General features: G+C 47.8%; 1 protein-coding gene across 3 annotated transcripts in view; it reads right to left on the bottom strand.

Moving 5' to 3' along the window:
• The window catches only part of ST6GAL1 (ST6 beta-galactoside alpha-2,6-sialyltransferase 1), a 47,246-nt gene that overhangs the window by 14,775 nt on the left and 11,361 nt on the right, over nucleotides 1-21,110 (bottom strand). The window lies entirely within an intron of this gene.

Here is a 21,110-nt window from a genome sequence, read left to right as displayed (position 1 = left end):
GCTTTTGCAGAAACTCTGAGTCAGTACAATGCCACATAAGCTAAAACAGAAATACTGCCCTTCACAGGATTAAATACAAAATTATTAAAGCACCCTAATGCCTTTCTTTTAACTCTACTAAGGATTGTAACTTGATTTCTTACAGAGCACACTAAAAGTTAAAAGCAACCATTGTTCTACCTCCAGTTCTTAAATAACAACAAAAAGATTAGAGAAGCATGAGTAATTCTAGCCTTTACTGAAGTAATCTCCATTTCCTTGAGAAGCCAGCACTAGAAAAGCATGCTGAACCTTTTTGGCCAGTATGGTTTCAGATGCAGAGGTACAGCAGTCTGGAGCAGTCAGGAGAGGAGGCAGGACATTGCTGTGCTCTCTTCAAAGAGCAGTTAGAACCATAGCACCACAGAATGGTTTGAGTTGGAAAGGATCTTAAGCTCATCCAGTACCAACCCCGTTGCCACAGGCAGGGACACCTTCCACTAGAGCAGGTTGTTCAAGACCCTGTCCAACCTGGTCCTTCCTAGGTTGGGGACACCAGAACTGCATCAGTACTCCAAGTGGGGTCTTCGCAGAACACAGTAGAGGGTGAGAATCCCCTCCCTTGACCTGCTGCTCACGGTCTGGGGACGCAGCCCGGCACACGGGTGGTTTCTGAACTCAAGCGCACACTAAAGCCGAGCCATGGGGAGCTTCTCATCACCCAACACCCCCAAGTCCGTCTCCACAGATCCTATTCAGCTGAGGTCTCTGTAAGACACTTTCACCCCTGCCTCTCCCCTGTCTCCTTTGCAGATGGAAACCCCTCTGGGCCAGCCTGCTCGATGTCTGGTTGCTGCCCTCAGGAACAAAGCCACGCCAAGGCAGGAGACTGCAAAAGCTACCTCCTAAACGGGAGAGCACTGCTGCTTCAGCTTCCACGCTGTCAGAGGCTCTGCAGGGAAACCACACTTAGACGGCAATACTTTCCAAATCAAGATACTCCAAAATAGTTATCAGGCATCAGCTTAAGACAAAGCCCTGAGACATCTCCCTCCAACCATGCTTCATGCAGCCCCCAACCTGACTTTATTTACACTATACTTCTTTACACAGGATAAGTGACTGGTTTCCAGGAAACTCAAGCAAGATCATCTGCACATGCAGGAGAGACGCTCCACACCACAGGAGATGCCCTGGCTGTTCCCCCACTATGCAGAACCAAGGCCCTGTGGGGCTCTACCATGCTTTTGAGTTCAGAAGCCTCTCCTGAGGGTTTTCCATGTGTAAGTGATTGTGGGCATATCTCAGTACCCTGAGCTTTTGTTTCCCAAGGCTAGGATAATCTAGGAGTGGCAGGTTCACCACAGTGGAACAATCTTACAGGCCATTGCAAGTTCCTGCTGGAGCACTCCTCCTGGTGCCACACAGCAGAGGATGCCAAACAAGTCACACCACCTCTTCTCCTCTCCAGGCCATGCAAGGGAACCTGTAAAACTCATCTTCAGCACCCAGCATAACACAATCCTTGCCTTTGACAACTATGCATGCTGTTGCAACATGAACAGTTATTCTGCTTTGATTTGTAGGCTGGCAAAGTAGGTTCTGCAAGCACGAACATTTTAGCAGGGATATAACATTTCTAGGTACCTCTTGCCCACCCTGGATTTGCTGCGGATCACTTTAATTATTACTACTACTTCGTATGATATGATTTTATTTTATATGTACAAGGTAGTGTACATGTATGCATGAGGTCCCTCTCAAGCATTCTGACACCAAACCTTTTCTGTGGAGCAGGAAAGCATCTGCTCTTCCAGGCCAAATGGGATAGCTCACAAGCAGTGTTCTCTTTCCACACCTCTAGCTAAGTCACTTGGGTGAGCTTCTGTATCACAGCAGTTAGTACAAAGGTGCTCTTTTAAAGGTGATGGAAACTTCCATCACACAAAGCTCAGAGTGTCAGCTGTGAGTAGTACTAAGAAAGGACAACAAACCCCAACACTCCCAAACCTATAAAAATACTTAAACAAATAGCTGCTGGCTTCCTGACACCTAGAGCCTGATGTGGCCATGGGGTGTAGTGCTGGCTGGCCAGCAGGCAGGCTAAGCCCACACAACAAGTCCTCTGGGGGTAAATTAATCCTATGCAGAGAACAAGTGAGTAATGCAGTATCTTCAAGACAGTCACGGAACTATATCCTGCCCACACACTCTTATACTTAACCTCTATTGTCCAAGTGCCTCACTGAACTTGGAACCATCCAAGCAGGGATGGTTAAGATGCTGCTGTGCACCCAGGGAGCTGCAGCCAGCAGTATCCTGGCAGAGAATAGCACATAATCCTGATTTCCCCACAGCAGATTAACCCTAAAACTGCTAACAACAGTGTCTCCACCTTGTTAAACAAAAAGTCTATCAAGCGCTTACCTCTCTCCGATAGTAAGTGACCGACAGCAGATGCACAGAGAAACCACGTAAGTACAGACCAACGTACAAATGTATTTCTCTTCCAGTAAATGCAGACAGCGTCCAAAAAGCTGTGTCATCAGCTGTACCAATGCCCATCCTCTGCACATTTGTTTAATTGCTTCTTGGAACCACCTGCATTTCCCAGACAGCCCGAGGCCATGAATCCTGCAACTGCGCACTGTGCGGGGTCAACCCCTCCTCGCGCTGCTTCACACTGGCAAAGCCCATTTGCCTGCACTTCTGCACATCCTTCATGGTCACACCACCTCTCCCAACACCCTCCTATCCTCACTGGCTGCTCTTCCAGCCTGAATCCCGTGAGTTCCAAACCCTCCTTGCACGGACCCTTTTCCATACCTCCAACTCTCTTTGCCAGCTTCTCCAGCACCATTAGCAGCGCATGAGCATCCCTCCAGGCAGGCACACAGGGACACCCCAAACACACACGCTCAGGCCACGTGCTCTGGCAGCAACATAACCATGGGGCTGTTTTGTTCTCCTTCCAAAACTTCCTCCACTTCTATTTCCCTTCCTGGCTGTTTCTAAAGCCCTCAGCTCTAGGCTATCAGTGATGACTTCAGGGTATTTTGCAAGCAGCACTGACTCACTGAGAGTTGTCCCTCTATAGCAGCAAAGGGTGGAGGGCAGGAATAAAACACTACTGAAGAGCATTGGTCTTACCCCTGGCAGCGCAAGCTTCCTTGCTGCTCAGCCACCCAGGATCACTGGATCCCTCTGCAGCTCTGCTCAGTGTCTTACTGTGGTCCCAGCAACCTGCAGGGGACAAAGCCAGCCAAGCCCTTAACCCAGCCCTTCCTCCTCTCCTTGGCGGATCCCGTTATTGCTGCTCAACGGCGGAGATCTCAGAGCAGATCCCTGTGGGACTTCTGTGATATTGTGAAACCTGACCCCTTGGTTTCCTACCCACAAGGCAGTCAGTAGTCCAGACAGAAGCTTTCTCATCCCACAACAGTTTAGGGTATTAAGTTTTGGGTTTTTTTCCCTGAGGATCTCCATGAGCAATCCCACCAAAACCTGGAAAATTCAAGCACGCTGTTTCCCTCTCTCCAGGATCACTAACTTCTGAAAAGGAGAGAAGAAGGAACAGGCAGATTGATTCGAGCAGATGAGGAGATTTCTCCATTAACTCTTATATATTCTACTGCTGTTGGTTATTTTTATTATGTTTACTGCTCTGAAGCAATGCATTTCAGAGGAACGCTGATGGGATCCAATCATGTCAAATAACACCTTTAATTGCAATTAAATGGCAATTTAAGAGATGCAGTCCTTGGGGACGGGCACATGCAGGGATCATATCCACCTGCTCTACTATGCCTCTCCTGCTCCCTCCATTCATACATCAGCATCATTCACCTGCAGTTTTCTTGCCTCTGATGTATGCACAAAAGCCTTTTACTTTAGCAAGTTGTTCCTCGGTCTTTTTTTGGGAGTAATGTGATAATGACTTCATATTAAACCTTAGAGCATTTACAGCTCTTTCCAGGTTTCCTTCATTCATGCATTTCCATCTGTACTGACATCTGTGCCACTTTTGTTCCCAGCTTTTGCTGCAGTATTCTTAACTGGTTTTATGCTCCTCTCTGTGAACATTTTATACTTTAGTGACACCTTTTTATTCTCTTTCTTGTCCATTCTCTTTACTAACCCTTTAACACAGCCAGTGCCTGTGAAGAGAGTAACGGCTGGTAGCAGAGGCAGAATGAGTTCACATGAAGGTGTGTGTGAGAGAGGTTACCTAAAGAGGAAAGACATGAAGGTGTAGGGCAGGAATCATAGAATAGCTAGGATTGGAAAGGACCTGGTTCCAACCCCTTGCCATGGGCAGGGATACCTCACACTAGCCCACATCACCCAAGACTCTGAACAGCCTGGCCTTGAACACTGCCAGGGATGGAATCCCTCCGTTCAAATCAAATAACATACCCAGAGAAAGTGAAGAGGGGAAAAAACTGGGATTTGAGCAGCAACCTTAAATCCACATCTGCCCTTTAAATTCCCTATTCCTATCCTGAGGAGAAATAAATATCAAGAGCTTTTATAGTGTTAAACAAACTCTGATCACATGCCATTTTGCAAATGAAGAAGCTAAACTTCTCTTATACTTGCTACATCAGATGAAAGGTGATAATACATTTGTTCAAGCTAAAGATCTGTTTCTCTGGAGCTGTGTTTCAGAAGATCCATCTGGGACTTTATTTAGCCTGGCCTGGTAATTCAGTTTTGTAAATATATAAACAGGGAAGACTGGCTTGTGCGTTTTTTTCCCCAAACACAACTGTGCTGTGAAAATAAAACATCTGTTGAGCCGTACATTTCAATAAGTGTTTCCAATGTCATCAAACACAACAAAAAAGGGGGGGGAGGTGCAGAATGAGGAATTCTTATGTGGAGAATGAAGAAGCGAGGAACGCGGTTACATTTCAGACGCTGCATTGAGACCCTAACCAAGTCACTTGCTAACAAAATAAATCATTCCATTAGTCCCGCCTGCATTAAAAATCTCTGCATGTGCCAGAGAAAATATGCTGCTGCCACAGCTGGCAAAAGGAGTCCTCTAGGAGAACGGGAGAGGCAGATTTCAGGGGGAGGCACAGGGGGGAAGTTAAGCATGTGTTTCATTTTGGTTTGACATGTCAACAAACACTGGGATTTAATAAAGGCAGAAACCTTAAATTCTGGCTGTCAGCCCTTTCTTCCCCCTGTTCGGTCACATATTGGTTTTGGAGGATGACTGCACAGCAGCACATTGACTCCCCTTCTGCCTCAGTTAACAAGCAGCAGTTTTGCTTTTGAAAACTGCAGATGCTCTATCAGGCACCTGCAGAAGCAACCTCATGGTCGCCATTGGCCACAGAGACACAAGCTAAGAGGCTTCCCATCTCCAGCTCCCGCCATCCTGCCAGATGCCTGCACAGCTTGGGCCCAGAACCAGTGCCTACCGCAGCATGCTCTTAAACAAAGTGCGTGTCTGGAGCTGTTTGAGCTCAGCTCTAATAAACCACTTTATGTTATCAAGTGTGACATATGCAATGAGAAATCTGCACCTGGGCATCTGAAGCAGGTAACTCATGTTGAAAAGGACAGGCCAGCAGTTTAACAGGGGACATTTACATTAGACATTGGGAAGTTCTTCCCTGTGAGGGTGCTGAGGTGCTGGCACAGGGTGCCCAGAGAAGCTGTGGCTGCCCCATCCCTGGCAGTGTTCAAGGCCAGGTTGGACACAGGGGCTTGGAGCAACCTGCTCTAGTGGAAGGTGTCCGTGCCCATGGCAGGGGTTGGAACTGGATGAGCTTTAAGGTCCCTTCCAAAACAAACCATTCTGTGATTCTATGATCCTATACAGCAAGAAGCAGGATGCCCAGCAGCACCCACAGGGCTGAGAAGCAGCTTTCGTAAGTATCACAGAACGGTTTGGCTTGGAAGTGAGCCTCTGTCTGCCGTTGTGCTCCAAACCAGGAGCAGACACAAACATGCATGCATGAGGACCGTCTTCAACACCAGCCTACTGAGGGAGGAAGGGAGGGATTCAACTAACAGTGTTACAGCCCAGCCATGCTGCTCTAATAGCTCGTGACTGTAAAAGGGACAGCCCTCCTGTCCGTTCGCCAACTGTTCAGACTGGCATCCACAAAGGGATGACCTTCAGCTGCAACACATATATCACTTTGCCACCCTTCATTGCAACACCATCAGGAAAGTGGTTAACACCAAAGAGTGTATCTTATCCTTCTTCAAAGCCATATGCTTCAATCATTGCCCCTGACCCTGCTGGCTAAGGGAGAAATGAGCTACTCAGGCATCCTTTGCAGGCGCATGAAGATGAAAGGACAATTTAACTCTTGGGACAAGAAAAAATAACTATCAAGGCATGCCATGGTGGAGAACACCATACACATATTTCTTGCCTGGTGCGTTACTCACCCAGAAGGACAGTGAGTTCATGAGCACTGGAACACAACCAATCTCTTGGCTGGTGGGACCAGCATTTCACCACAAAACTCGGCTTCTGACCCCACAGACAGATGCCTGCTGAATATTCCTGGTTAACAATAACAGTTAGGAAAGAGACTCCATCTGTGTGGATTGCCAGCCTGCCCCAGGCAAGATCCAGGCTCTGGCAGCCTGGATGTGGTTAGCCAGCCACCACAGGAGCATTCAGCAGGCAGCTCAGCATAGAAACCATTTCCTGATGGGCTCCTGCCCGTGGGAGCCTCACTCAGTGAGATATTTGGAGACCACTGCTGCTAACAAAGCTTTTCCATTTCTAAAATTGCCAGTTTCATGTTCAGACTGCAGAAAGTTCATCGTACCATGCACAGCACCAATTCCCAAAGGCACTGCTTCTTGACCCATACCTGACCCCCCCCCCCCGCCCAGTATAATAGGTTTTTATAACCACTCAGCTTTAGCATAACCGTTCCCACACTGAAACCAACAATAAAAGTTCTCCCTGCTCCGAGCTTTAAAGACCAGGATGTGATCACTCATTTAAGACTATTTACTTTACAGGGAACATCACACCTTCAAATCAAACCGAATCACCTCCTTGTTCCTGTCCAAACATGTTTTTCTATAACATTTATCTTTTGAAATGAGATGAGAGTGGTTCTTTATTTCAAATTAGCAGCATGTGGCAGGTCAACACTTAATGCCTCTACAAGTATCTCTCCATGCCCAGACATGTAACTGGTATTCTATGGCTCCCAGACAACAAATATACTTTGTGCCAGCTGCAGCTACACTTCCCTTCAGGATAATATTCCCCCGACACCACAGACAGTGAAATGTGCTTGCAGGACTGTGCATCTGCCATTGCTAGTTTTCAGTCCAGCAGCAGTACTGAGGTTTAGTTTTGTTCTTCACACCTAGAGCTCATCCCTGTCAGGGATAGCAGAGCTGGCACTCAGCAGCAGATGCCACCACGCCAGCTTCCCAGGAGAAGTAAAATGGGACTTCTGGCCACTGACTTCAGGAAGCATTATTCAAATCCCTCTGTGTTAAGCAAAACATTTTCTGCACTACGTTTGAAATGAATTGGTTTTCATTTAAAAAGCCGTACTTAACAATGTAAGAGAGGTACAGAGATATGAAGAGTGGTCACCAAAAAGTGTCAGGTGCTGAGAAAAAAGTCACGTCCCAATGGCAATGGAGAGAATGTAAGAAAGGACACACATTAGAGCCCATCAAAGCAAAAAACCATCAGAGAAATGGTAGAGAAAAACCATTTATCAAGCACTTAGACTGCTTATCTGTCAAAAATCAAATTAGCTCCTTTGAATGCAGGGAACTTGAGGCATAGAAGAAGATGGAAACGTCAATATTACAGTTAACTACTTTGTCCCTGACAGAAAAGGAGGTAAAAACAAAACCCCAAAACTAAACCACCCACATTACAATAATCAGGTATTTTTCTACAACCCCAAAATGGTTCAGACTTAAACAGGGGAGATTCAGATGATGAAACTCATGAAAGATGAAACCTTTCCCTGTGAGGGTGCTGAGGCACTGGCACAGGGTGCCCAGAGATGCTGTGGCTGCCCCATCCCTGGCAGTGTTCAAGGCCAGGTTGGACACAGGGGCTTGGAGCAACCTGCTCTAGTGGAAGGTGTCCCTGCCTGTGGCAGGGGGTTGGAACTGGATGGACTTTAAGGCCCCTTCCAACCCAAACCATTCTATGATTTTATGGTTATATGCTTCCTTTCACCCTCCATAGCCGCTGTCTTAGGTAAGCTAAATTGGTATTGCTTCTACCATGCATCATCAGTTCCACTGGTTAAATGAAGACTGCAATGACCAGATGAAAGCTGGGTATAACCGAAGGAAGCTCTGGTCCAAATTCAGTCAGGCTGCAGCAGAGCAGCTGAGGTCCATATACCCCAAAGCCCTGCATACCGCTCAATGTTGAAACAACAGCTGAGTTATCAGAAGGCCAAATATTTACAGTAGCAGATGTCAAATACACATTTTGCCAAGGCACATCAGCAAGTCACATCCGTGCACAGGGAGCTCACGGTGTGGCTGGACTTCAGGTGTTACTAACAGCAAGTGCTGCTTTGCTTTTTTAAGCACAAGTCTGATTTATCCATCTATTAACGCTATCCCCTTGTGGGATCATTTCAGATGTATCTACTGTCAATAAAACCAGAAGAACATCACTAAGAGAGTGACCTTGTCCAAATGAAATTCGGTTTTATAAATCATAAGCAGTATAAATGTATAGCACGAAGTCTGAGGGCCTAGATATATTTGAAGACATTTAAAGAGCTTAAGACACTCCTCCCCCCTCAAAGTTTCACATATGTATTTATATAAACAGAAAACATTAATGAAACTTGCCTGATAAAGCCTTCCTTCAAAACCTTGCTATTTTCTTCCCTCAGCATTCCCCCAGGCATTTAGGAAAGGAAAACATGTTCAGTGGTACCTCCTACCCATACCCAAGACTGTGTCCTCTGCTTTAAGGACCCAGCATGGAGAATGCTTTGCAGGAGCAAAGAAGTGCCTCTAAAACCAGTGCTCAATACCCACTCTTTGATGGGGTGGAGGACATATCACAGCCTAGCACCAGCTCCAGCTCACAGGTGCCAAGCAGAGCATGCAGGACACCTGGCAGCTCCACAGTGCCAGGTACCATGCAAACCTAGGCAAAACCTAGGCAAAGAATTCCCTTTTTCTTCCCCACTTACACATCCCAACGGCATCCCAGTGATGGATCAATATCAGCATGATTGTGATCTGAAGTGCAAATCTACATAGTTGCTGAAAGGAAGAAAACAGCACGCTTGTGGAATTGAAGCACGTTTAAAGTTTACTGAGGTTCAGGGAGAATAAAAATGCAATGGAGGACATATTAGTGTCTCTCTGCTCTATTTAATATCTTCTCTTCCAAGTGGTTTTAGTCTGATTTTTCCTCTATCAGATAACCAGGTGTAAAGCCTGGAAGCACTACCCAGCTCCTGCCCCCACACGCATCACTCACTTCCTATGGCTGCCGCTTCAGAAGTAAGCCTGGCAGCAGAGCTTGCAGATGGCAGTTAGATGGATCCACCCTGTATCTGAACCACGCACCCCCTCTTGAAGCAGGCTGCTTTCTCCCCTCTGTTTTTTAAGGCCACAGAGACTTCATGCAAGCAGGATTTTGTGCCTCCACTATGAAGGATGCCAACCCATCCTGCCAACCCCATGGCACTGCCTCACTGGCACAGCTGAGCGTGCAGGGCTCAGGAGTTAAAAAAAGGCAAGACAATGAGTGAATCTCAACCCAAATGTGGTTTTCATCAAAGCCAGGTAGCAGCTCAGCACGAAGGAAGAGATCCAGACAGATAATCCCAACAAAAACACAACTTACTCCCTAAAGCAGCAAAGGAGGCCCCAGACATTTTTGTATCTCCTCCAATCAATGTTGTCTCTCGTACTGCTTTTAGCATGATATATTTCAGCAGCCTGAAAGAGCTCTTGTATGACCTAAAAAAGCTCTCTGAGCCTCCCAGAGCAATGAAAGATGCCTCTTTTCCCCCGGGACCAGCCAGCACTTTAGGGGAAGAAAGGATGAGATATTGGAGGAGGGATGAGATATGGGAGGAGGATGTTATTGCCATTGTTAACCCATGCACACAAGCACAAAGCTCTGTTATCCATTCACTGCCACTTGGACACAAAGACACCAGATGCCTTCTTTGGTGAAGGAAACTCACCCCAAACACAGAAGTTGGGCATCTGTAATGCCTAGGACAGATGACTTCAGAAGAGGTCATTCTCAACCACCAATGATTTCCATTACTAGTTACAAGACTCTACTCCTCACCCCCCACATGGTTTTCTACCCATAACTGCTAAAAATTGAGCCATTTCCTAGCATCTAAGAGGTGGATGGTCCAAAGATGATCACACATGTAAAAGTATTATTTCACAGAGCTCATGCCCCAGGAGAAACCCAAGTTTATCTACACCACAATTCTTCTTTTTATGACATCATCAATTGCTTCTGTTTAAATACTCAAGTGCTGCCAGCATTTTCAGCACCGTCCTCAGTTCAGCTATTTCATAGCTCTGCTAATCCCAGCTTCATCTTCTTCACCAAGAAAATCCTAAAGGGAAACTCAAAAAATAACATGTTCCTCATCAGGAGGATTGAGGGGGCATTCCTTATTCCTGTTGGTGTCCTGCTGCTGGGAAATGCAGTAACCCAAGTAGCTGATGCAACCAACAGATGTCAGACCATGCTTGGGAAGCTTCTTTCTGTTGGGTTTTACCTGACTCAAGCCCTCTTTGGTCAGAAACTGCTTCCCAGCATGGATAGAAACACAGTATGTGTGGGGCAACCAGCAGCTCAGCTTCAGTGGCGCAATCCTGATCCAAAGTACATCACCAAAGTAGATGCCCTCAGTTTGAGTTAATCAAATCTGCACTGAACCATTCTCACTCAGAAAGCCTAATCCTCAAATCACCCAATTTTTTCAAGTAACATCTCAATAACCCAAAAACAGAAGGCCAAAGTGTTTCACTGGGGCTTCTTCCATCCCCAAAGGCGACTGCACTGCAGCATCAAACACTTGATGTCTTGTTGGAAGAAACCTTTAGAAACCAGGGCCAAGGTGCAGAACACTGCAAAGCTTGTCTCTGAGATGAGACTGTGCAGCAAACACTGTTTACAATCATCTCTTGCAGTTACACACCTCGATGGACCGCACGGCTAGGTACAAGTGCCAGAAGTATCCGCATCCCAGATTTCTGTGCAGACACGGAACCTGGCAAATCCAGGCAAGATGTTTCACGCGCACGGTGGTGGCTGCCAGCTGCTGGGAGTGACTCACAGGACGAGGACACCACACGCAGCAGCTTTAGCTCAAGAATGGGGTGTTTCCACACGGCAGTGATCTCACACACCGTAAATCTCACACACCCTAACATCCTGCACAGTGCTAGACAGTGTGAGGGTGATCTCATGCCCTATCCAGCACAAGCCTGTTTCCTCTTGCTGCTAAACGTTGGACCCAAGCTTAAAGTGGAAAAGCACTGGGCTTAAAGTTCACTGAACTTTAAACATGGGTGACTTTTGATCTGGCTTAGATCAAGTTTAGATTTAATCATTCATTTTGTTTAAACAAACCTGCCCACTCTTACTCCAGTGGGAATCCTCAAGCCCTGGTTATGCTGGTTAGACTATCTCCCTGCATGTAGAAGAAGCCATGACACTCCAGCATCAAAGTAAGGAAAACCTACAGAGAAGCCAAGCAAAACCCTCTCACACTAGTATGGGATTACTGATTTGCATTTTACTGGGGTTTTACTTGTTTTCTTATTTCCAGGCACACAAGAATCAGGGCAATTCAGCTAAGGTCCTTCTGCTTCCTCTGAAATGTGTGTCTCTATCTCTTGGATATATAACAGATACATATACTTTACTTACATACGTGTTCCCACCTATTTTTGAATCAGGAGATAATGCATTCACAATACAGTATGAAATTGATATCACTGAAATCAAAGGTTTTTCATAAGATGTCCAACACACACAGAGGCCAGTGTTGTAAAAGTAATTTCCCTTGACAACGTAAAGTCATCTGCTCAGATTTTTTCTTCCTTTTTCTGAAGAATCTGATGTAGAAATCACTAGTTAAAAAAATCAACAGAATCATAGAACCATAGAGTGATCTGGGTTGGAAGGGACCTTAAAGCTCATCCAGTTACAACCATCTTCCACGGGCAGGGACACCTTCCACTAGAGTAGGTTGCTCCAAGCCCCTGTGTCCAACCTGGCCTTGAACACTGCCAGGGATGGGGCAGCCACAGCTTCTCTGGGCACTCTGTGCCAGCGCCTCAGCACCCTTATAATGAAGATCTCCTTCCTAATGTCTCATCTCAGTCTCCCCTCTGTCAGGTTAAAGCCATTCTCCCTTGTCCTGTCTCTACAGGCCCCTGTCCAAAGCCCCTCTCCAGGTTTCCCGTAGCCCCTTTAGGCACTGGAGCTGCTCTGAGTTCTCCCTTTAAGGAGCCTTCTCTTCTCCAGGCTGAACCAGCCCAGCTCTCTCAGCCTGGCTCCAGAGCAGAGCTGCTCCAGCCCTCACAGCACATCCATGGCCTCCTCTGGACTTGCTTCAAGAGCTCCATGTCCCTCTTGTGTTGTTGCCCCAGAGCTGGATGCAGGATGGGGGGGGGCAGTCTCACCAGAGCACAGTAGAGGGGGAGAATTCCCTCCCTTGACCTGATGCTCAAGCTGCTGGGAATGCAGGCCAGGATGTTGTTGGCATCTGCTAGGAACGACAACTTGCAATTATTTTTCCCTAAAATACAGGGCTAAAAATTATAAGCCTGCCCCAGTTTGACCCTCACTTTGGGTTGCGCATAAAACCTTACCTTGGCTGGATCTTCAGAAGGCTTTATCTGTAACCAGCGCGTATAGGATGGAGAGCCAGATCTCCAGAAGGCTGTATCTGTAACCAGCTTGGACAGGATGGAGCACGGGTGCTTCAGAAATGAGCTCACTTGCAGCTAACTTTCCATGCCCTTTTCAGGAGGTCTTTAATAGTTGACTGAACATCAGAGCACTTTCAGAGACGGAGGCAGATTACAGCCCAGAGAGGTGAGAACCCGTTTATGAGTGAGCAGGAAGGCACAGCAGCAGTTTCCCACTCGCTGGTCTGGAGGCACCGGCTCCCCTCAACCCTCTGCCTTCACCCGGTGCCGCTGCTGCCTGGGAGCTGACAGCGAGTGCTCTGCACTGTCTTATCAAGCACCCACACCACAGCGCTGGTGGTTAGAGCTCGGCGAAACCACTTCTCTGGGCCGCAGCACTTCAGAGCTATTTTAAGTGGCAAAGGATGTAGAGTGCTGTGTGGGAGGAGGGCTAGAGGTGAGGAAGCAGCAGCCTTCTTACTGTGTCTGCTCCTCCAGGGCTCTCCTCTTCCTCCTGGGAAATCCTCCCTAATGCCCTTCTCACCCTATCCAGCATCAGCACTGCACGAGGCAATGCCCTAATCTCCATGGCGTTTCCACACAGTGCAGTGGCAGGCAGCTGCGTCAGTGAGATCTGTATACCCACCTCCAGCCCTCCTCTCACTCTCCACAGACCTGCCTGGTTGGAAAAACTTTCCTTATCTATATTTCTGGCTAGCTTTTGTCCCACCTCTCCCAGATCTGTGTGCAGAGCCTGCTCTGGGCTCATGTCCCCTGCTTGCCAACATGTTTCAGAGCCAATGCACAAGTCTCACAGGGTGCTTCAGTGTGAAGCAGTGCTTGAGGTAGCACAGGATGAGAGAGCTGGGCTGGTTCAGCCTGAAGAAGAGAAGGCTCCTTAAGGGGAGACCTTAAAGCAGCTCCTAGTGTCTAAAGGGGAGACAAGCAATCCGGAGAGGGGCTTCTGACAGGGGCCTGTAGTGATGGGACAAGGGGAATGGCTTTAACCTGACAGAGGGGAGACTGAGATTAGGCATGAGGAAGAGATCATTTACTATGAGCAAATCATGTGTAAAACTGCAGTGTTAACAAACAGATGGGCTGGTACCACACTCCAGCATCAAGTACGCAGAATTAAGTAGTCTGTTAATCTTACACAATATGATTATATATGCATCACCCTATTATCATTAAAGGGAGCTGTATTTTAGTTCGTGGCCAAGGTTTTGCTGCGCATACTCACTGGTCTGGACACCCACCTTGGAGAACCATTGCTAAACCTGGATGCCGCACACTGAAGCACATCCTTGTCCTTCTCTCTGCCTTACACCACATAGACCCAAAACATCAGCAGTCCCTCTTCTCCAACAGACAGGCTCTGCTCAGCCATGGGTCACTTTCTAAAGCAGCAGGGGTAGGAGGCTCCCACTGAGCCACAGAGCACTGGGGGGTGAAGGGAGGGTTTGTGCCTATTTTTGGACTTACTTCCCTATTTCGGATGTCCCCAAAGGCGGAAAGAGAAAAGGCCCTTTTCCATTTCAGATATTAACAGCATAACTGCTGACAAGAGGCCTGAGCAGACTGAGAGGTACAGATACTGCAGACAAATACAGATATTACAGCCCAAACTTCGCTGGTTCTCAAATACTTAACTGTCTCCAGCAGCCTTTGCGTATTACAAGCTGGGTCTAACCAGGCTGCCTAGTCTGAAAACATATTTAGTTAACAGGGGATTAGGTTTGGCTGTTCAACATGAAGACTTCTGAGCATTTCAAAAGGGCCTTGACATTTTGTCCTTGCCCAAATGGCAGATAATTCTTCATCTGAGCATTACTAAAGCACATTAAGAGAAGGAATACCTGCACTAAAAGTGAACCTGGCTTGGCCTTAGATGTCAGCTGTCCAAATGACTGGCATCCAACTAAGGGCAAAATAACAGCCATCAGTCAATGCTGCATATCCGTACTTCACACATGCACACAGAGCTGCCCCATGTTCCCACACCCCCACACCTCCTGAGAGAGGCTGGCCCCCATGCCTATACAAGATCGCACTAGCCCACTTTAGGTCACACCTCAAGACATGTCTTTGTTCAGCAAGCAGAAGATTTACACAGAGGAATAAGGAAGAAAAACCAAACTAAAAACCCACCCCCAAACAACCCAACAAACCTCACAAAGCCTCCTTTGCTTTAAAAATCAAAAAACAAACAAACAAAAGCTTTACAGCTCCACGGCTGACCTGCTTTTGTGATCCTCTGCTCCATGCCCAAATCCCACCTCACCACAAGTCAAGACACCACCGGTTTAGTTTCATGGTTTCTCCATGAAAAGAGCAGCTGCCAAAGACACCCAAGACAATGTGCCATGTTCTTTGTTCTCCACTCACATACCTCCAGCAGTGCATTGCGCCTCCTGCCAACACTCCCCAAGCTCCATACTGCTCTGTCCTGTCATCCGTGGAAGTTTTGGCTGCCCTTTGCCCTCTTTGGGGATGGAAATACAGCAGCCCCGGGTAGGCAGGCTGCTGAAGCTCCACCACCCCAGCCAAAGTGTTTCAGTTTGCAATGCTAAAAGGTAATACAACACTGGGAGAGGGAAATGTTCCTGGCCAGGAAGGAAGAAATGGTGGTGCATTTTCCATATTAAAGATTCAGGTTTTAAGCAGAGAGGAGATTAGCATGTTCTCAGCAGAGGAGGAAGTTGGGAGCAGCATCTGGCACTCTTGGCATCAGCAAGTTAAGGATTTAAAGAAGCAGCTATAAAAACGAGGCCCTCCTAAACTTCCTTCAAACATGAAAGCAGGCAAAACCCCAATACTTATATTTGAAGTCACCTCTAAAAATGCCCCCTACCAAGTGAGTTTGCCATGCACAAGATAAAATGGGGGGTCCAGTATCACCGCCTTTCCCAGTCACTGCAATGGCTCAAGCTGCCCAAGATTTGCATGATCAAAACTGTATGGTGTACACAACTTGTATGCCAAAAGGTAGCCGCATTCACACATCTACTGGACTAATCAGGCCCAAAGCTGAAGCGCAGAGCTCTAGGAATACTTAAGACGTCATATGGATCCTTTAGACTAGCTCATCATCACAAGAGGCAGCCGCTAAAGGCTTGCAGTGCTGCAACAATGGGCAGGATGCCATTGAGGGAGCAAGAAAGGAAAACCAGTAGCATCACCACTCTAACCTAGCACCATCAGCAGTATGGTTTCTGGGGAAGGCCTTAACCAAAACAAGCCCCAGCACCCATCTTCCATTGATTTTTTGCAAGTCAGAATAGTCCCTTGATCTTGGGCATGCATCTCTGGAGCATAACCAATATGTAGCAACATCTGCAAGGGCTACCACAAGAAGCAGAATAAATGTTTTAATTTGCTTTAGAAGAGAAATACAGGATAGTTGCAAGGGAAATGGCAAAGAACCCTTTCCACTTTCTTTACCATCCTCCGAATACTGCAAGCAACACAACACAGTCCCAGTGCTAAGAGCAGAGCCTCTGAATGTATGTGGCCCCTGTCATGCTAATTGCAGCTCTGCTCTTACTGCAGCCATGTGAAAGGAAAAAAAGAGGAGGTCATCACCTTCATCTCCAGGTTCCTTTGCTTTCCACAGTGGTTCCTGTCAAACCCTTCCAGGCAGAAGCAGACTGCCAGATAAAATCTGTAGTGGGTACCACCATGGGGAGTATATCCATGCTCTACACGCAAACCTTCATGCTCCCATCTTCCTTTTAAGTGAGATTTTAGCCTAGGAAAGAAATTAAGGAGAACATGTTAGACAGCTACAACAGTCTGATCCAAAACCACTGAGCCGGGAACCACAACCACCAGCCAGCACCACACACCACGTCAGCGGTGACGCAGAAATGCCCAGAGCCCACAGATGCTGCTGTGCCCACACCACAGGCAATGGGGTCCTGGGTGAGACTAGCAACCGAGTCACCAGCACCTTTAAGCATAACCTATGCTCAACTGAAACAGCACACAGAGCCTTACTTTGAAGGCAAAATCTGCTGGGGAAGACCTGCTGGCTGTAGAACTCGACAGAGTCTAATACCAGGAGCCAGGGTGAGCTGCTAAGGCTGAAATCAGGGCAGAAGAGTGCACCCTCAGCATTAGAGTTCTGGGTCCCTAAGGAGATCTCAGCAATGCAGCCTATATAACCACATGTGCAAAGCCCCTCTTGCAGATCCTTCTCCCACTGAACCCTTAATAGCAGAACCCACCGCCTATACGGATGCAACAGAGCAGTGATGCACTGCACTTATCTGATGACCCTTGCTGGAAACACAAAAGAGCCTTTACCAAGTTTATTTTTCTAAACTCTCCCCTGTTTCTAAAAGAAACCCAGTGTAACCGCAGCATGTGTCCTAAAATCCTCTTAAATAAGATATTAATCACAAGACTGTGTATCAAGTGAGAGCACATGGTCCGCTCGAAAAACGCTGCCTCCTGTAATTATCCTGCCCTGGGCAAGTTTCCAGTGTATGTGCATGGCCTGGCATACGTTTCACTCCTGAGTCCAACAGCCCAGCTCTCTGCTCTCAGCAGGGAACCCAAGCGCTTGCACCTTCAGGAGAGCTCCTAATATGCCGATATCCCAAATCACTCCCAGTCTGACCCATCCAAGGTCTCTAACCCACTGCAGCACACTGTGGCAGGGGAGGGAAAGCAGTGGAATGAAGGTAAGTGGGAAAAAGGCTTTGCAAATTTCATGTGATGAATAGAAAAAAGAGAGGTAAATAGCAAGAAAGAAGGAAGACAGAAAAGAGAAGAGGGATGCTGCTTGGTGCAAAGAGACATCAGCATGCAATGTCTTAGCATGAGCGCTGAGGTCCCACCAGTGTTAGCTGGTGCAGGTTCTCACTGGGCAAGAACTACTGAAACTAAAACGACACTTGAGGCTTAGGTCAAAGAGGAAGAAAACACAAAGAGCTGTCTGCTAGACTGAAAAAGAACACTCTTCACTTCTCCTGGCCAGCAGCAGTATATCAGAGTAGCTCCACCTTTGAGAACCACCTCATCCAGCAAGGGGTCAGCCATCACAGCAAGCAGTTAGAGCAAGCCACCCTTGGGTGAAGAAAGATGGGCAGGCAGACCACAGGACAGCTGTAATGCAGTCCAGGAAAGCTGAATGAGCAATGGTGAGCCTGAGCCCCGGCACATTTACATGCCAGGCTAGGAAATCCCTGGCCAGCAGAGCAGCAGGGTCCCCTTGCTGCAGGCTGTGCTCACACCAAGCTTTGTGGCCTGTGTAAAGGGCACGTTTAAGAGAGACAAACATACAAACAGGAGAGAGAAGGGATGCAGAGGAACACAGGGAGTCAAGCAAGCCATGTGCACAAGAGTGATCAGCCCTGCGTGCCTTCTGGTCAAGCCCGAGTTTGACAAATTCACCAACACAGCATTTCTACGGGGCAAGCATTTGCACAACCAGGAATACTATAAGTGAGTTACTGGTAGAGAAGATGCCCTGCAAGATGCCAAGGTTAAATAAGGACCCCAAATTACCCCCTCACTCACTACAATGTGGTAAAAATAATCATTCATTCTTCTTCCCTCCTCAGACAGAGGGTGTATATGGAAAGATGCTGGAGGATGCTGAAGGTCTAGTACCTGCCTAGGTGAGGACCAGGAGGCAAGAGGAGGCAGGAGACCTCCACCATCATTCTGCATCCCTCCTGCTGGCAGCCAGCAAACACTTATGGTCTATTTTCTTTCCAGAGGTGAGAAATTACTTCTCTTTCCCACTTCAAGCAGCTGCAGCACAACCAACTGCCTGACGGCTGCTTTGGCAGTGGGAAGCATCCCGCAGTCTAAACAGAAATGCTATTTGTTTATTGCCTAAATGTTAATGACAATTCATCCCAAAATTAGAAACCCTGCCACCACAACTCTATTGCAACATAATCATCTAAACCCTGCCTGTTGGGTTAATTACAGTTAAATAGGAAATCATTAAACCACTGCAGAGCAGCACCACCCCAGCGTGCCCGCAGGCCATGTGACGCAGCAGGGCTGTCATGACATATGGCCAGGAGGGCACTGGTGCTCACTGCCATGGTGTCTCATTGAGGAGCAGGGACGTGAACACACACCACCACCACTGGAGACTGCTGCACCCTCCGGTGGTGCCAGCTGGGTGAGGGGATGTGAGCCTGGTCTGCCTGGAGTGGGACGTGAAGTGAAACAAGGCCTCCACCAGGAGCTGGAATGAGGCGCTGAGGACAGTCACACCGGAACTGTGCTTGGGCCACAGCACCCCCCTGTAGCACTCCAGGCATGGGGAAGTGCGGCTGGAAACTGCTCATGGAAAACGACCTGGGGGTGCTGATTGATGGCACTGAACAGCTTGTGCCAGGGCAGCCACCAGCATCCTGGCCTCTATCAGCACCAGTGCAGCAGCAGGGCCAGGGCAGTGATCATCCCCCTGTGCTGGGCACTGGTGAGGCTGCACCTCAAATCCTGTGTTCAGTTTTGGGTCCCTCACTACAAGAGAGACATTGAGGTGCTGGAGCGGGGACAGAGGAGGGCAATGGAGCTGGTGCAGGGCCTGGGGCACAAGTGTGATGGGGAACGGCTGAGGGAGCTGTGGGGGTTCAGTCTGGAGAAGAGAAGGCTCAGGGGGGACCTTATCGCTCTCTACAACTGCCTGAAAGGAGGATGAAGCCAGGAGGTGGGTGGGCTCTGCTCCCAAGGAACAAGGGATGCAATAAGAGGAAACAGCCTCAAGCTGCACCAGTGGAAGTTTAGGTTGGATACTAGGAACAATTCCTTCCTCCAAAAGTGCAGTCAGGCTTTGGAACAGACTGCCTAGGGCAGTGGTGGAGTCACCATCCCTGGAAGAGTCTAAAAACTGTGTAGACGAGGCCCTCAGTGACATGGATTAGTGGTGGCCTTGGCAGTACTGGGGAATGGTTGGACTTGATGATCTTACAGGTCTTTTCCAACCTCATTGATTCTGTGATTCTATGCAGACAACTTAGGCAAAGACCTGGAGGTGGGCTGCAAACAACCTGGAGAAAAGGCAATGGCTGGAGCAATCACTTGCTTCTTGTGTCACCAACAGAGCCCATGGTTTCCCAGGTCACTAGTGCCAAACAGCCAACAAATCCTCTCCTTGCAACCCATCCTCCCCACTGATGGTCCACAGGGGGAGGAATGTTTCATTACCACTGACTGCTTGTCCCTCAAGTGACAGAAGTCTGTGCAGTGGACCTAGAGCCCACCCCTGGCAGAACAGCCCTCTCCTCTCCCCACACATCACAAAACACACACAGAAAGACATTACAGTCCTGCACCTCATTTTGTCACAGCATACAGTGAGCAGTTGTGCTCACTGAATGAAAGCACTGAAGCCAAGTTCTACCTTTTTTGGTGTAGTAAATAAGGCACAAAGGCCAGACAAAGTGCCATGAGAGAGGTGAATCAAAGCTGCCAGGGAGAAGTGATTCCTGCCTTGCTTCTGTTAGAGCGGCAACGAAACCAAACATCTCAAAATAACATTTTCATATCCTTTATTGCCAGTTCCTTCCACAAGGTCAGACCTGTGATTGTGTCTGCACATGGGCTGAGTTCTCAGCCCTGGAACTGCATTTCATAGATGTCAGAAATCATTAAGCAGAGTGAAGTCCTGGCAATCTCCTAGAAGAGCACCCAGAACTGGCTGGGTACCCTGTGTGTGCCTCGGGTCCCCAGCTGTAGAGATGCTTTCTAAGAAATGCATTGCAAACTGCAGATGCTCAGACATTTACGAGGAGCACTGCTGAGAAGCTTACTGGAGAACTTCATGTTTCTGTCCTTGGGGCAGGGTTTAAGTGCACAACAACTAAAGCACAGTCTCAGAGCAGCAAAAAGGAGTGAAAAAAAAGCCAACCACAAATACACATCCGTTTTGCACAATGAGCAAGGCAGCATCAAGGGAAGCAACAGCTGTCAAACCATGCATTCAGAACATAGAGCGCACACACAAGTCAAATTTGGGCTGTATGAGCAACTTAAATGCTGACCTGACTTCTGAGATCCTGGCTCTGCAACCCTTTAATACTGCTATTGAGGCCCAGTGTGACAGCTTAACAACTCTACAAGGACACAGTAATGGAATCATGGAATCACAGAATGGTTTGGATTGGAAGGGACCTTAAAGCTCATCCAGTTCCAATCCCTGCTATGGGCAGGAACACCCTCCACTAGAGCAGGTTGCTCCAAGCCCCATCCAGCCTGGCCTTGAACACTGCCAG

The sequence above is a fragment of the Neopsephotus bourkii genome, unplaced genomic scaffold (assembly GCF_033783945.1).
Source record: "Neopsephotus bourkii isolate Nb327-2 ecotype Australia unplaced genomic scaffold, CSIRO-AGI_Nbou_v1 NB_1768, whole genome shotgun sequence".
NCBI classification, from domain to species: domain Eukaryota; kingdom Metazoa; phylum Chordata; class Aves; order Psittaciformes; family Psittacidae; genus Neopsephotus; species Neopsephotus bourkii.
This window is presented reverse-complemented; position numbering and strand designations above follow the sequence as displayed.